Here is a 13,850-nt window from a genome sequence, read left to right on the forward strand (position 1 = left end):
TTAAGGTATTACACATGTGTTTTTATCCCACCATTACCCCCCACCCCCATCCCCCACTCATGTCCTCACCTCCCTGGTGTCTGTGTCCATTGGTTAGGCTTATATGCATGCATACAAGTCCTTTGGTTGATCTCTCCCCCTTATCCCCACCCTCCCGTAACCTTCCTTCTGAGGTTTGACAGTCTGATCCATGCTTCTATGTCTCTGGGTCTGTTTTTGTTCATCAGTTTATGTTGTTCATTATATTCCACAAATGAGTGAGATCATGTGATATTTATCTTTCTCTGACTGGCTTATTTTGCTTAGCATAATGCTCTCCAGTTCCACTCATGCTGTTACAAATGGTAAGAGTTCCCTCTTTTTTACGGCAGCATAGTATTCCATTGTGTAGATGTACCACAGTTTTTTTAATACATTCATCTGCTGATGGGAACTTAGGCTGTTTACAAATCTTAGCTATGGTGAATTGGGCTGCTATGAACATAGGGCTGCATATATCCTTTCTGATCAGTGTTTCTAGTTTCTTGAAATATATTCCTAGAAGTGGGATCACTGGGGCAAATGGGAGTTCCATTTTTAGTTTTTTGAGGAAACTCCATACTATTCTCCACAGTGGCTGCACCAGTCTGCATTCCCGCCAGCAGTGCACGAGGGTTCCTTTCTCTCCGCATACTCGACAGCACTTGTCATTTGTTGATTTGTTGATGATAGCCAACCTGACAGGTGTGAGATGGTACTGCATTGTGGTTTTGATTTGCATGTCCCAGATGATTAGTGACTTTCATATGTCTCTTGGCCTTCCTTATGTCTTCATTCGAAAAGTATCTGTCTAGGTCCATTGCCCATTTTTTGAATGGGTTGTTTATCTTCCTTGTGTTAATTTGTATGAGTTCCCTGTAAATTTTGGAGATTAAACCCTTATCGGTGATATCATTGGCAAATATGTTCTCCCATGAAGTGGGCTTTCTTGTTGTTTTGTTGAAGGTTTCTTTTGCTGTACAGAAACTTTTAATTTTGATGTAGTCTCATCTGTTTATTATCTCTTTAGTTTTCATTGCCCTAGGAGCTGTATCGGTGAAGATATTGCTTCGGCATATGTTTGATATTTTGCTGCCTGTGGATTCCTCTAATATTTTTATGGTTTTCCATCTCATGTTTAAGTCCTTTATCCATTTTGAATTTATTCTTTGTATAAGTTGGAAGTTGGTCTAGTTTCATTTTTTTGCACGTATCTGTCCAATTTTCCCAACACCATTTTTTGAAGAGACTGTCTGGACTCCATTGTATGTTCTTGCCTCCTTTGTCAAATATTAATTGAGCATAGTGGTTTGGGTCGATTTTTGGGTGTTCTATTCTATTCCATTGGTCTATATGTCTGTTTTTATGCCAATACCGGGCTGTTTTGAGAACAGTGGCTTTGCAATACAGCTTGATATCTGGTATTGAGATCCCTCCTACTTTGATCTTCTTTCTCAGGATTGCTGCAGTTATCCAGGGTCTTTTTTTATTCCAGATGAATTTTTGGAGAGTTCGTTCTAGGCCTGTGAAATATGCCATTGGTATTTTAATGGGGAGTGCATTGAATCCATGAACACAGCTTGTTCTTCCATCTGTTTATGTATTCCTCTATCTCTCAAAGAAAGAATCTTAAAGGCAGCAAGAGAGAGACAGAAAGTTACCCATTAGATTGTCAGCTGATTCCTGAATGGAAACACTCCAGGCCAGAAAGGAGCTACAAGAAGTATTCAAAGTAATGTAAAACAAAACCCAAGACTATGCTATCCAGGAAGGCCATCATTTAAAATTGAAAAGAAAATAAAGAACTTTCCAGATAAAATAAAGGCTAAATTGTACATTATTACCAAAACAGCATTGTAGGAAATGTTAAAGGGAGTGTTTTAAGAAGAAGAAAGAGAGAGAGAGAGAGAGAGAGAGACAGTGAGAGAGTGAGAGAGAAACATAGTTATAAAGAAATATTGGCAATAAATAAGTATCTATCAATAATAACCTTAAATATAAGTAGATTTAATTCTCCAATCAAAAGCCATAGGTAGCTAAATGAATTAAAAACATGAACCATATATATGCTAACTACAAGAAATCAATATCATAACAAAAGATTCAGACAGACTGAAAGTTAAGGGATGGAAAAACATATTCCACACAAAAGGAAATGAACCATAAATTTGGGGTAGCAAAACTCATATCTGACAAAATAGACTTCAAAACAAAGGCCAAAACAAGAGACAATGAAGGTCACTACATAATAGTAAAGGGATAATTCCAACAAGAGGCTATAATCTTGATAAACTTATATGTAATACACACACACACACACACACACACACAGACACACAATGAGTGGCCAGATTATTACGACCACCTGACATTTGTAGGCAAATTAGCTATAATTTCATGCTAAAGTTGCGAGAGGGCCAGACCATTATAAATAGGGAAGCAGGTTGTTTACCATGACAGTAGAAGTGATTTTTTTCTGATCATACGGGTGAACAATCCAATTTAACAGCCTTTGAACGTGGGATGGATATATATATATATATATATATATATATATATATATATATCTCCTATCTAATGATAGGCAAACATGGTAATTGACCGTACCTTTGCTACGCCGCCCATTGGCTAATCAGCACGATATACAAATTAACCACCAACAAAGAAGGCGGCTAATTTGCATACTGCAGGCAGGGTGGGACAGCACGAGCCGCCAGCATGAGCCGCCATCCAGGCCCCCGTGTGCGACCCCAGAAGCTGCCTGCCTGCTGCCTGTGATCGGATCCGATCCAGGGAAGCAGGCTGGCCCCAGAAGCCACCTGCCTGCTGCCCATGATCAGATCCAATCCCGGGCCACAGGCCCACCCCAGAAGCCCCAGAAGCCACCTGATATGGTAGTAACTCTATCAGTAAGCACTCTGAAAGTCAGTGGCATAAATGCACCAATTAAAAGACAGATTATGAGGGTGAATCAAAAACAAAACCCACTTTAAATATGAAGACACATATAGATTAAAAGTAAATGAATTAAGCTGCAGCCTGTTTTGCTCAGTGGATAGAGCATTAGCCCGTGGACTGAAGGGTCCCAGGTTTGATTCCAGTCAGGGGCATGTACCTCAGTTGCTGGCTTCATCCCCAGTTCCTATCAGAGCATGTGCAGGAGGCAACCAATCAATGTGTCTCTCCCTTTCCCTTCACTCTCTCTAAAATTCAATGGAAAAATATCCTTGGGTGAAGATTAACAAAAACAAAGTAAATGGATTAAGTAACATTAAAGAGATTATAAGAAAAATATATTCCAAATTTTGTTAGTGGTATAATGGTTATGTTTAAATTATTAACACCTAAGAAATTGGGTGAAGGGTACATATAATATGCTGTAGTATTTTATAGTTTTTTTTACATGTATGAGATTATTTCAAATTAAAATATTAAAATATTAAAAATTAATAAATATTAATTGAAATGTATCTGCATTACATGAAAAATCTCCTAATTGCTTCTAGCATAATTTATTAAATTGTGCTAAAATTTACAAGAGTTCGATTAAAAAATATCTTAATTCTAAATGATATAATAGGAAATATGTAAGTGCAGTTATAAGCACTTATCTGAAAATAAAAATTTAAAGAAGTGAATTTAAAGAAGGCATTAGCCAAAGAAAATATATGTGCAACCCATGGACACAGTATGGTGATGGCCAGAGAGAAGTGGGGGGCAAGAGCTGGGTAGGGGGGGCAAAAGGGGAGAAATAGGGACATCCTATATAATAATAATAAAAGGCTAATATGCACATTGACTGAATGGCAGAATGACCTGTTGCTATGATGTGCACTGGCCACCAGGGAGCAGACGCTCAATGCAGGAGCTGGCCCCTGGTGGTCAGTGCACTTCCATATGAGAAGTGCCACTCAGCCAGAAGATGGCTCATGGTTGGCCAGCACAGTGGTGGTGGCAGGAGCCTCTCCCACCTCCGTGGCAGCACTAAGAATGTCCAACTAATGGTTTAGACCCGATCCCTTGGGGGCCTAAGCCTTTAGTCGGACATCCCCCAAGGGCTCCCTGGCTGCCAGAAGGATGTCTGACTGCAAGCTTAGGCCTGATCCCCCGGGGAGTGGGCGTAAGTCAACAGGTGGACATCCCCCTAGGGGTCCTTTACTGCGAATGGGCGCAGGCCAAGCTGAGGGACCCCTCCCCCTCCCCGAGTGCACAAATTTTTGTGCTCCAGGCCTATATATATATATATATATATATATATATATATTGAGTGGCCAGATTATTATGACCACCTGACGTTTGTAGGCAAATTAGCCATACACTGCATTGTATGGGATATGGAAGCCGAAGGCTTATTTGAACACCTTTGCTGTCTGCAGTTACCAAGATAAAACATCTCCAGTTAGCACAGGAACACAAGGATTGGACAGTCGCGCATTGGAAAAAAGTCATATGGTCCAATGAATCACGTTTCCAGTTGCATCATGCAGATGGCAGAGTGAGAATTTGGTGGAAACAGCATGAAAGCATGCACCCCACATGCATGAGAACAGCCCTTCAAGCTGGTGGGGGCAGTGTTATGGTTTGGGGCATGTTTTCCTGGCATGATTTGGGCCCTTTAATTCGTGTGGAATAATGTCTGAATAGCACAACATACCTAAGTATTATTGCTGACCAAGTTCATCCTATCATGTTGATGGCGTATCCCAATGGAGATGGCTTCCTCCAACAAGACAATGCGCCATGCCACGGTGCTCATATTGTGCAGAAGTGGTTTCAAGAACATGAGGGAGACTTTATCTTGCTTAGGTGGCCCCCCCAATCACCAGATCTCAATCCAATTGAGCATTTGTGGGATGAAGTTAAAAGAGCCATCAGGCAGTTGGTTCCACAACCATCAAATATCACAGAACTGGACAGTGCTATTCATCAGGCATGGTGTCAGATTCCTCACATCACCTTTCAACATCTCGTGGAGTCAATGCCTAGAAGAATCACTGCAATATTGAAGGCAAAAAGTTCTGATGGGGTGGTCATAATAACTGATGAGGTGGTCATAATAATCTGGCCACTCACGTTCAAATATATCCCACATTCAAAGGCTGTTAAATCGCGTTGTTTACCCATATCTTCAGAAAAAAAATCACTTCTGTCATGGTAAACAACCTGCTTCCCTATTTATAATTGTCTGGACGTTCAGGTGGTCATAATAATCTGGCCACTTAATATATATATATTCAGAAGACTTTAAGGGAGAGGTTAATAGCAATACAGTCATAATAGGGGACCATAACACTTCACTGGCACTACTGGATAGACATTCTAAACAAAAAATCAATATGGAAATAGCGTCATTAACAACACACTAGATCAAAGGGATTTTATGGATATTTACAGAGCATTTCATCCCAAAGAGGCAGAATACACATTCTTCTCAAGTACACATGGATCATTCTCAAGGATAGACCACAAGCTAGGACACAAAATAAGTCTTAACAAATTCAAGAAAATTGAAATTATATCAAGCATTTTCTAGGATAACAATGGCATGAAACTAGAAATCAAGTACAATAAAAATAAGCTCAAAAAATTCACACATGGAGAGTAACTAGATTGTTATTAAACAATGAATGCATTACCAATGAGATCAAGGCAGAAATCAAAACCTCCCTGGAAACAAACAAAAATGAACACACAACAACTCAAAATCTGTGAGACACAATGAAAGCAGTCCTGAGAGGGAAGTTCATAAATTTACAGGCATGCCTCAAAAATCAAGAAAAATAACTAATAAACTATCTAACCTTACATCAACAAGACAAGAAAGAGAACAGTAAGAAAAGCCCAGTGCTCACTAAAATTGGAATGATACAGAGAAGATTAGCATAGCCCCTGTGCAAGGATGACACACAAATTCGTGAAATGTCCCATATTTTTAAATGCTAAACGAACTGGTATAAAAATAAGAAATAGAGCCGAAACCGGTTTGACTCAGTGGATAGAGCGTCGGCCTGCAGACTGAAAGGTCCCAGGTTCGATTCCGGTCAAGGGCATGTACCTGGGTTGCGGGCACATCCTCAGTAGGAGATGTGCAAGAGGCAGCTGATCGATGTGTCTCTCTCATTGATGTTTCTAACTCTCTATCTCTCTCCCTTCCTCTCTGTAAAAAATCAATAAAATATATTTAAAAAAAAATAAGAAATAGAAAGGGAAGAAGGAACACAGGCGTAAAGAATAAAAATGGCAACAAACAAGTACTTATCCTCTATAATAAAGAGCTAATATGCTAATTAGACTGGAGAGAAGAACAATCTTCCAGAATGACCTTCCTGAACAACCTTCTGAAACAACCAGTGGGCAGGGGATCGGGCCGCGAGGCCATGAGGCAGCCGGGACCCTGAGGCAGCCAGGGCTGTGAGGGCCTACTCTTGCATGAATTTTGTGCATCGGGCCTCTAGTCAATAATAACCTTAAATGTAAATGGATTAAATGCTCCAATTAAAAGACATCGAGTGGCTGAATTGATAAGAAAACATGACCCATATATATGCTGTTTATAAGAGCCCCATCTCAGAACAGGGGACTCACACAGACTGAAAGTAAAGGGATGGAAAAATATTTTTCAGGCAAATGGAAATAAAACAAAATCTGGGGTAGCAATACTTATATAAGACAAAATAGACCTCTAAGAAAGGCCATAACAAGAGATAAGGAAGGCCACTTCATAATTCTAAAGGGATCGATACAACAAGAGGATATAACTCTGGTAAACATATATGCACCCAATGCAGGAGCACCCAAATACATTAAAAAAAAAACTTTTGGGAGATATCAAGAGAGGGATCAACAGCAATACAATCATAGTAGGGGACTTTAACATCCCATTTAAATCACTGGATAAATCTTCTAGACAAAAAATCAACAAAGAAACTGCAATCCTAAACAACTCACTAGATCAGATGAACTCAATTTATATCTTCAGAACATTTCACCCCAAAGCTACGAAATATACATTCTTCTCAAGTTCACATAGGACATTTTCAAAGACAGACCACATGGTAGGACATTAGAAATCAACTACAATCAAAAATAATAAAAAATCAAACATTTGGAGACTAAATAGCATGTTATTAAACAATGAGTAGGTTACCAAAGAGATCAAAGAAGAAATGAAAAACATCCTGGGACACTTACCTGGCAGGGGAGATACCACAATCACGAAGGTGGTTTTCCCAAGGCGAGGCTTATCCATTGCACTCCAGGGGTGCTGAAAACAAAACAAACAAACAAACAAAAACTAAAAACAAACAAAAGAAAACATCCTGGAAACAAGTGACAATGAAAACACAACAATCCATAATCTATGGGACCCAGCAAAAGCAGTCCTGAGAGGGAAGTTCATAGCATTACAGGCCTACCTCAAAAGACAAGAGAAACTGGTAATAAATAATCTAACCCTACACCTTAAGGAATAAGAAAGAGAGCAACAAGAAAACCCAGAGTAAGCAGAAGAAAGAGACATTTTCAAGGACAGACCACATGGTAGGACACAGGCTAAGTCTCTACAAATTCAAGAAAATTAAAATCATATCAAGCATCTTCTCAGACCACAATGGCATAAATAATAAAGATCAGAGGGGAAATAAATGACATAGAGACCAAAAACAAACAAACAAACAAAAAAACCCCCCACAAAAAAAAAACAAAATAAAAAACAATACGAACAATCAATAAAACCAAGAGCTGGTTCTTGAAAGGATAAACAATATTGATGAACCTCTAGCTAAGGTCACCAAGAAGCAAAGAGAGAGGACTCAAACAAAATCAGAAATGAAAGAGGTAAAGTAATAACAGACCCCAAAGAAATACAAAGGATTATAAGTAAATACTATGAACAACTCTGTTCCAACAAACTAGACAACATAAAAAATGGACATATTCCTAGAAAAACACAATCTTCCAAAACTCAATCAGGTAGAATAAAAAAAATGTGAATAGGCCAATAACTACAGAGGAAATTGAAGCAGTAATCAAAAAACTTCCAGGAAACAAAAGCCCTGGAAGGCTTCACAGGGGAGTTTTAGCAAAAATTTAAAGAAAAACTAAAACCAATCCTCCTCAGACTATTCCAAAAAATTCAAGAGGAAGGACCACTTCCAAGTTCTTTCTATGAAACCAACATTACCCTAATCCTAAAACTAGATACAGACACTACAAAGAGAGAGAATTACAAGCCAATATCCTTGATGAACATAGATGCTAAAATGCTCAACAAAATTCTAGCAAATTGGATCCAGCATTACATTGGAAAGATCATACACCATGACCATGTGGGATTTATTCTGGGAATGCAAGACTGGTACAATATCTGAAAATCAATACATGTTATATATCACATAAACTAATGGAGAGCCACAAATCACATAGTCATATCAATTGATGCAGAAAAAGCATTTGACAAAATCCAACATCTGTTCTTGATAAAAACTCTCAACAAAGAGAATGGAGGTTTCATACCTCAACAGAATAAAAGCTTTATATGACAAACCTACAGCCAACATCATACTCAATGGGAAAAAACTAAAACCATTTCCCCTAAGAAGAGGAACAAGACAGGGATGCTCACTTTCACCACTCCAATTTGACATAGTACTGGAAGTGCTAACCATAGCAATCAGACAAGAAGAAGAAATAAATGGCATCCAAATTGGAAAAGAAGAAGTAAAATTGTCATTATTTGCAGAGGACATGATATTGTACATAGAAACCCTAAAGATGCCACAAAAAACTACTAGGCTTAATAAATGAATTAGACAATGTAGCAGGATACAAAATTAACACCCAGAAATCTATGACTTTTTATACACCAATAATGAACTCACAGAAAGAGAAACTAAAAAACAATCCCAATTACCATTGCAACATAAAAAATAAGATACCTAGGAATAAACTTAACTAGGGAGGTGAAAGACCTGTACTTGAAAAACAATAGGGCATTGAAAAAAGAGATAGAGGAACATATAAACAAATGGAAGAATATACTGTGTTCATGGATTGGTAGAATCAACATCATTAAAATGTCCATACTACCCAAAATAGTCTATAGATTCAATGCAATCTCCATTAAAATACCAGTGGTATATTTCACGGATCTAGAAGAAACACTCCAAAAATTCATTTGGAATAAAGAAAGACCCTGAATAGCTGCAGCAATCCTGAGAAAGAAGAACAAAGTTGGAGGGATGTCAATACCAGATATTAAGCTGTATTACAAAACCACTGTTCTCAAAACTGCCTGGTACTGGCACAAGAAGAGAAATATAGTCCAATGGAGCAGAAAAGAGAACCCAGAAATTGACCCAAGCCATTATGCTCAATTCATATTTGACAAAGGAGGCAAGAGCATACATTGGAGTCAAGACAGTCTCTTCAATAAATGGTGTTGGAAAAATTGGGCAGATATATGCAAATATATGAAACTAGACCACCAACTTACACCATACACAAAATAAACTCAAAATGGATAAAGGACTTAAACACAAGATGAGAAGCCATAAAAATCTCAGAATACTCCATAGGCAGCAAAATATCAGACATATGTCATAGCAATATCTTTACCCATACTGCTCTTAGGACAACGGAAAATAAACAAATGGAACTAAATCAAAATAAAAAGTTTCTGCACAGCAAAAGAAACCATCCACAAAACAACAAGAAAGGCCACTGCATGGAAGAACATATTTGCCAATTTTACTTCCTATAAGGTTTTAATCCCCAAAATTTATAGGGAACTGATACATCTTAACAAAGGGAAGATAAACAATTCAATCAAAAAATGGGCAAGGACCTAAATAGACACTTTTCAGAACTGGACATACAGAAGGCCAGGAGACATATGAAAATATGTTCAAAGTCACTAATCATCTTAGAGATGCAAATCAAAACGACAATGTGGTACCATCTCACACCTGTCAGATGGCTATCATTAACAAGTTGACAAACGACAAGTCCTGGGGAGATGAGGAGACAATGAACTATCTTGCACTGCTGGTGGGGATGCAGACTGGTGCAGACACTGGGGAAAACGGTATGGAATTTCCTCAAAAAATTAAAAAATGGAACTCCCATTTGCCCCAGTAATCCCACTTTTAGGGATATATCCCATGAAATCAGAAATACCAATCAGAAAAGATATATGCACCCCTATGTTCATAGCAGCACAATTTACAATAGCTAAGATTTGGAAACAGCCTAAGTGCCCATCAGCAGGTGAGTGGATTAAGAAACTGTGCTACAACGACACAATGGACTACTATCTACACTAATAAAAGAGAAACATGGTAATTGGCGTACGACCGCTACCCTTCCCATTGGCTAATCAGCGTATCCTTATGCAAATTAACTGTCAGCCAAGATGGCCGCCGGCAGCCATGCACTGAAGCGAGCAGAGAGGCTTGCTTCCCCCAGGGACTGCAGATTCCAACGTTCCCCGCCTCACTTGCCAGCCTCTCAACTGCAACTCTAAGCAACTATTACTATGTTGCAAATAAGAAGCTAAACAAAACCGGCTGTCAGTCAGCCCTGGACTGCAACATTGTATCCATGTTTTCAGCAGCAAGGCCTCAGAGCTAAAGCTGGCCCAGAATAAAAAAGAAAAAGAAAACAAGGAGCGGTTGGGAGCTTTTAGTCAACTGCCAGCGGGAAAACAGCCCTCAGCCCCTCAGCCAGCCTGGCCAGGCACCCCAGTGGGGACCCCCACCCTGATCCAGGACACCCTTCAGGGCAAACCAGCCGGCCCCCACCCGTGCACCAGGCCTCTATTCTATATAGTAAAAGGGTAATATGCCTCCGGGCACTGGGATCAGCGGAGCAGCGAGGCTCCCGGCACCGGGATCAGCGTGACAGGGGGCAGTGCCCAAACCCCCTGATCAGCCCTGCTCTGTGCCTGATAGGGGGGAGCTCCCCAATCCCCCGATTGCCCTGCGGCTCTGTGTGTGACAGGGTGCAGCGCACCAACCCCCCCTGATCGGCCCTGCTCTGTGTGTGACAGGGTGAGGCGCCCCAACCCCCCGCCCCCACGGGCCCTGCTCTGTGTGTGACAGGGTGCAGCGCACCAACCCTCCGCCCCCACGGGCCCTGCTCTGTGTGTGACAGGGTAGAACCAAAACCTCTCCATCGGCCCTGCCCTGAGTGTGACAGTGGCGGCGCCCCAACCCCAATTGGCCCTGCTCTGTGGGTGATAGAGGGTGGCGCCCCAACCCCCCTCCACGGGCCTTGCTCTGTGTGTGACAGGGTAGAGCCATAACCTCCCCATTGGCCCTGCCCTGAGTGTGACAGGGTGCAGGGCCCCAACCCCCTGATCCGCCCTGCTCTGTGTGTGACAGGGGACGGTGCCCCAACTCCCCTATCGGCCCTACTCTGTGCGTGACAGGGGGGAGCTCCTCAACCCCCTGATGGGCCCTGCTTTGTGAGTGACAGGGGGGAGATCCTCAACCCCCTGATGGGCCCTGCTCTGTGAGTGACAGGGAGCAGCGCCCCAACCCCCTGATTGGCCCTGCTCTGTGAGTGACAGGGGGCAGCGCCCCAACCCCCTGATCGGCCCTGCTCTGTGCGTGACGGGGGTGGCACCACAACCTCCCCATCGACCCTGCCTTGAGTGTAACAGGGGGTGGTGCCCCAACCCCCCAATCAGTCTACCCTGAGCGTGACTGAGGGTGGCATTGCAACCTTCCGATCTGCCCTGCTCTGTGCATGACAGGGCAGCGCCCCAACTCCCCAATCGGCCCTGCTCTGAGCCTGACCAGGGGCTGCACTTAGGGATTGGGCCTGCCCTCTGCCACCCGGGAGCAGGCCTAAGCCAGCAGGTCATTACCTCCCGAGGGGTCCCAGACTGTGAGAGGGCACAGGCCGGGCTGGGGGACCCCCCCCTCAGTGCACAAATTTTTGTGCACCGGGCCTCTAGTGCTGCTATAAAATGAAAGAACTCTCAGCATTCCCAACAGCATGGATGGACATGGACAGCATTATGCTAAGTGAAATAAGCTAGTCAAAGAAAGATAAATATCACATGATCTCACTCATTTGTGGAATATAATGAACAACATAGACTGATAAACAAAAGTAGATCCAGAGACATAGAAGTATTGAACAAATCGTCAAACCTCAGAACGAAGTTGGGGAGGGTTGGGGGAGGGGTAAGAAATCAACCAAAGTACTTGTATGCACACATATAAGCACAATCAATGTGCACCGAAACTAGGATGTAAGGGCATGTGCTGGGTGGTGGGAGCAGCTGGGGAGAGGTCAATGGGGGGAATAGGAGACATATGCAATACTTTAAACAATAAAGATTTAAATAAAAAATAGAATTGACTGTACAGAACAATATTTGGTCAATAGTAAAAAAGCACTTGGCAATAAAAGTAATCAGTTATAAACCATCCATAAAAATAAAGAAGTGGTAAGCCCAGAGTAAGTAAAGGGAAGGAAATAATAAAGACCACAGCAGAAATAAATGATGTACAGACTAAAAAACAATACAAAAGATCAATGAAACCAAGAGCTTGTTCTTTGGAATGATAAATAAGATTGATGAAATTTTAGCCAGGCTTATTAATGAACAAAGAGAGAGAACCTAAAGAAATAAAATCATAAATGAAAGAGTCTAAATAACACCTGACATCACAGAATTACAGCGGATTGTAAGAAAATACTTTGAACATCTATTTGCCAACTAACTGGAAAACCTGGGCAAAGTGGACAAATTCCTAGAACAGACAATCTGCCAAAACTCAGTCAGGAAGAAGCAGAAAACCTAAATAGGCTAATAACAACTGATGAAATAAAAAAGAAAGAAGTAATAAAAAAGAGAGGAGTAATAAAAAAGAAAGAAAATTATAGGCCAGTGTCCTTGATGAACATAGATGCCAAAATCCCCAACAAAATATTATCAAATAAGCCCCAGCAATACATTAATAAGTTTATACACTATGACCAAGTGGGATTTATTCTGGGGATGCAAGGATGATTCAATATTCTAAAGTCAGTAAACATGATAGATCACATAAACAAAATGAAATATAAAAATAATATGATCATATTAATAGACACAGAAAAAGCATTCAACAATAATCAGCACCCATTTATGGTAAAAACTCCCAGCAAAGTGGAAATAGAGGGGTCATACTGCAACATCATAAAGGCCATATATGTAAAACCTACAGTTAACATCATACTTAATGGACAAAAACTAAAAACATTTCTCTTAAGATTAAGAACAAGACAGGGATGTCTTCTTTCACCACTCTTATTCCACATAGTACAATAAAGAAAACCAAAATAAATAAAGATAGAGAGAATTGGTTACCAAAATGTATGTGTCATAAGAAATACTAAAGGATGTCTTTTAGTTTGAAAATAAGTAACATCAGACAGTAACTCAAATCCACGGAAGGAATAAGAAGTGACAGAAATTGCAAGTGTGTGAAAAAATATTCTATTAATATATTAATTTCATTTCTTTTTAAAATGTCTTTGAAACCAAATTTTAAAGCAACAATTATAACAGTGTATTGTTAAATGCATAACATATGTAGACATATACATGTAATAGTATAAAATAAAGGAGAGAAGAAAAGGAGATATATTGGATAAAGTTTGTATATTTTATCAGAATCAGGTAAATGTTATTCTGAAGTAGATAGTGGTAAGTTAAAATGTATAGAAAAATCACTGATAAAATAACTAGAAATATAGTTGAAAAAAATCCAAAGAAATTAAATGTTACAAACACATACATTATAAAAGTAGGCACTAAACAAAATTGTTGAATCAAG

At 40.2% G+C, this 13,850-nt stretch overlaps 1 non-coding gene across 1 annotated transcript; it reads left to right on the forward strand.

Annotated features, from left to right (window-relative positions):
• Positions 1–5,848: 5,848 nt before the first annotated feature.
• Positions 5,849–5,952, forward strand: LOC139007771 (U6 spliceosomal RNA). Its single transcript, XR_011470934.1, has one exon. It is a non-coding gene; the product is annotated as a U6 spliceosomal RNA (small nuclear RNA).
• The last annotated feature ends 7,898 nt before the right edge of the window (positions 5,953–13,850 follow it).

Source organism: Myotis yumanensis, unplaced genomic scaffold (assembly GCF_028538775.1).
Source record: "Myotis yumanensis isolate MYYU_CA2020_CCGP unplaced genomic scaffold, mMyoYum1.0.hap1 SCAF_3, whole genome shotgun sequence".
NCBI lineage: Eukaryota > Metazoa > Chordata > Mammalia > Chiroptera > Vespertilionidae > Myotis > Myotis yumanensis.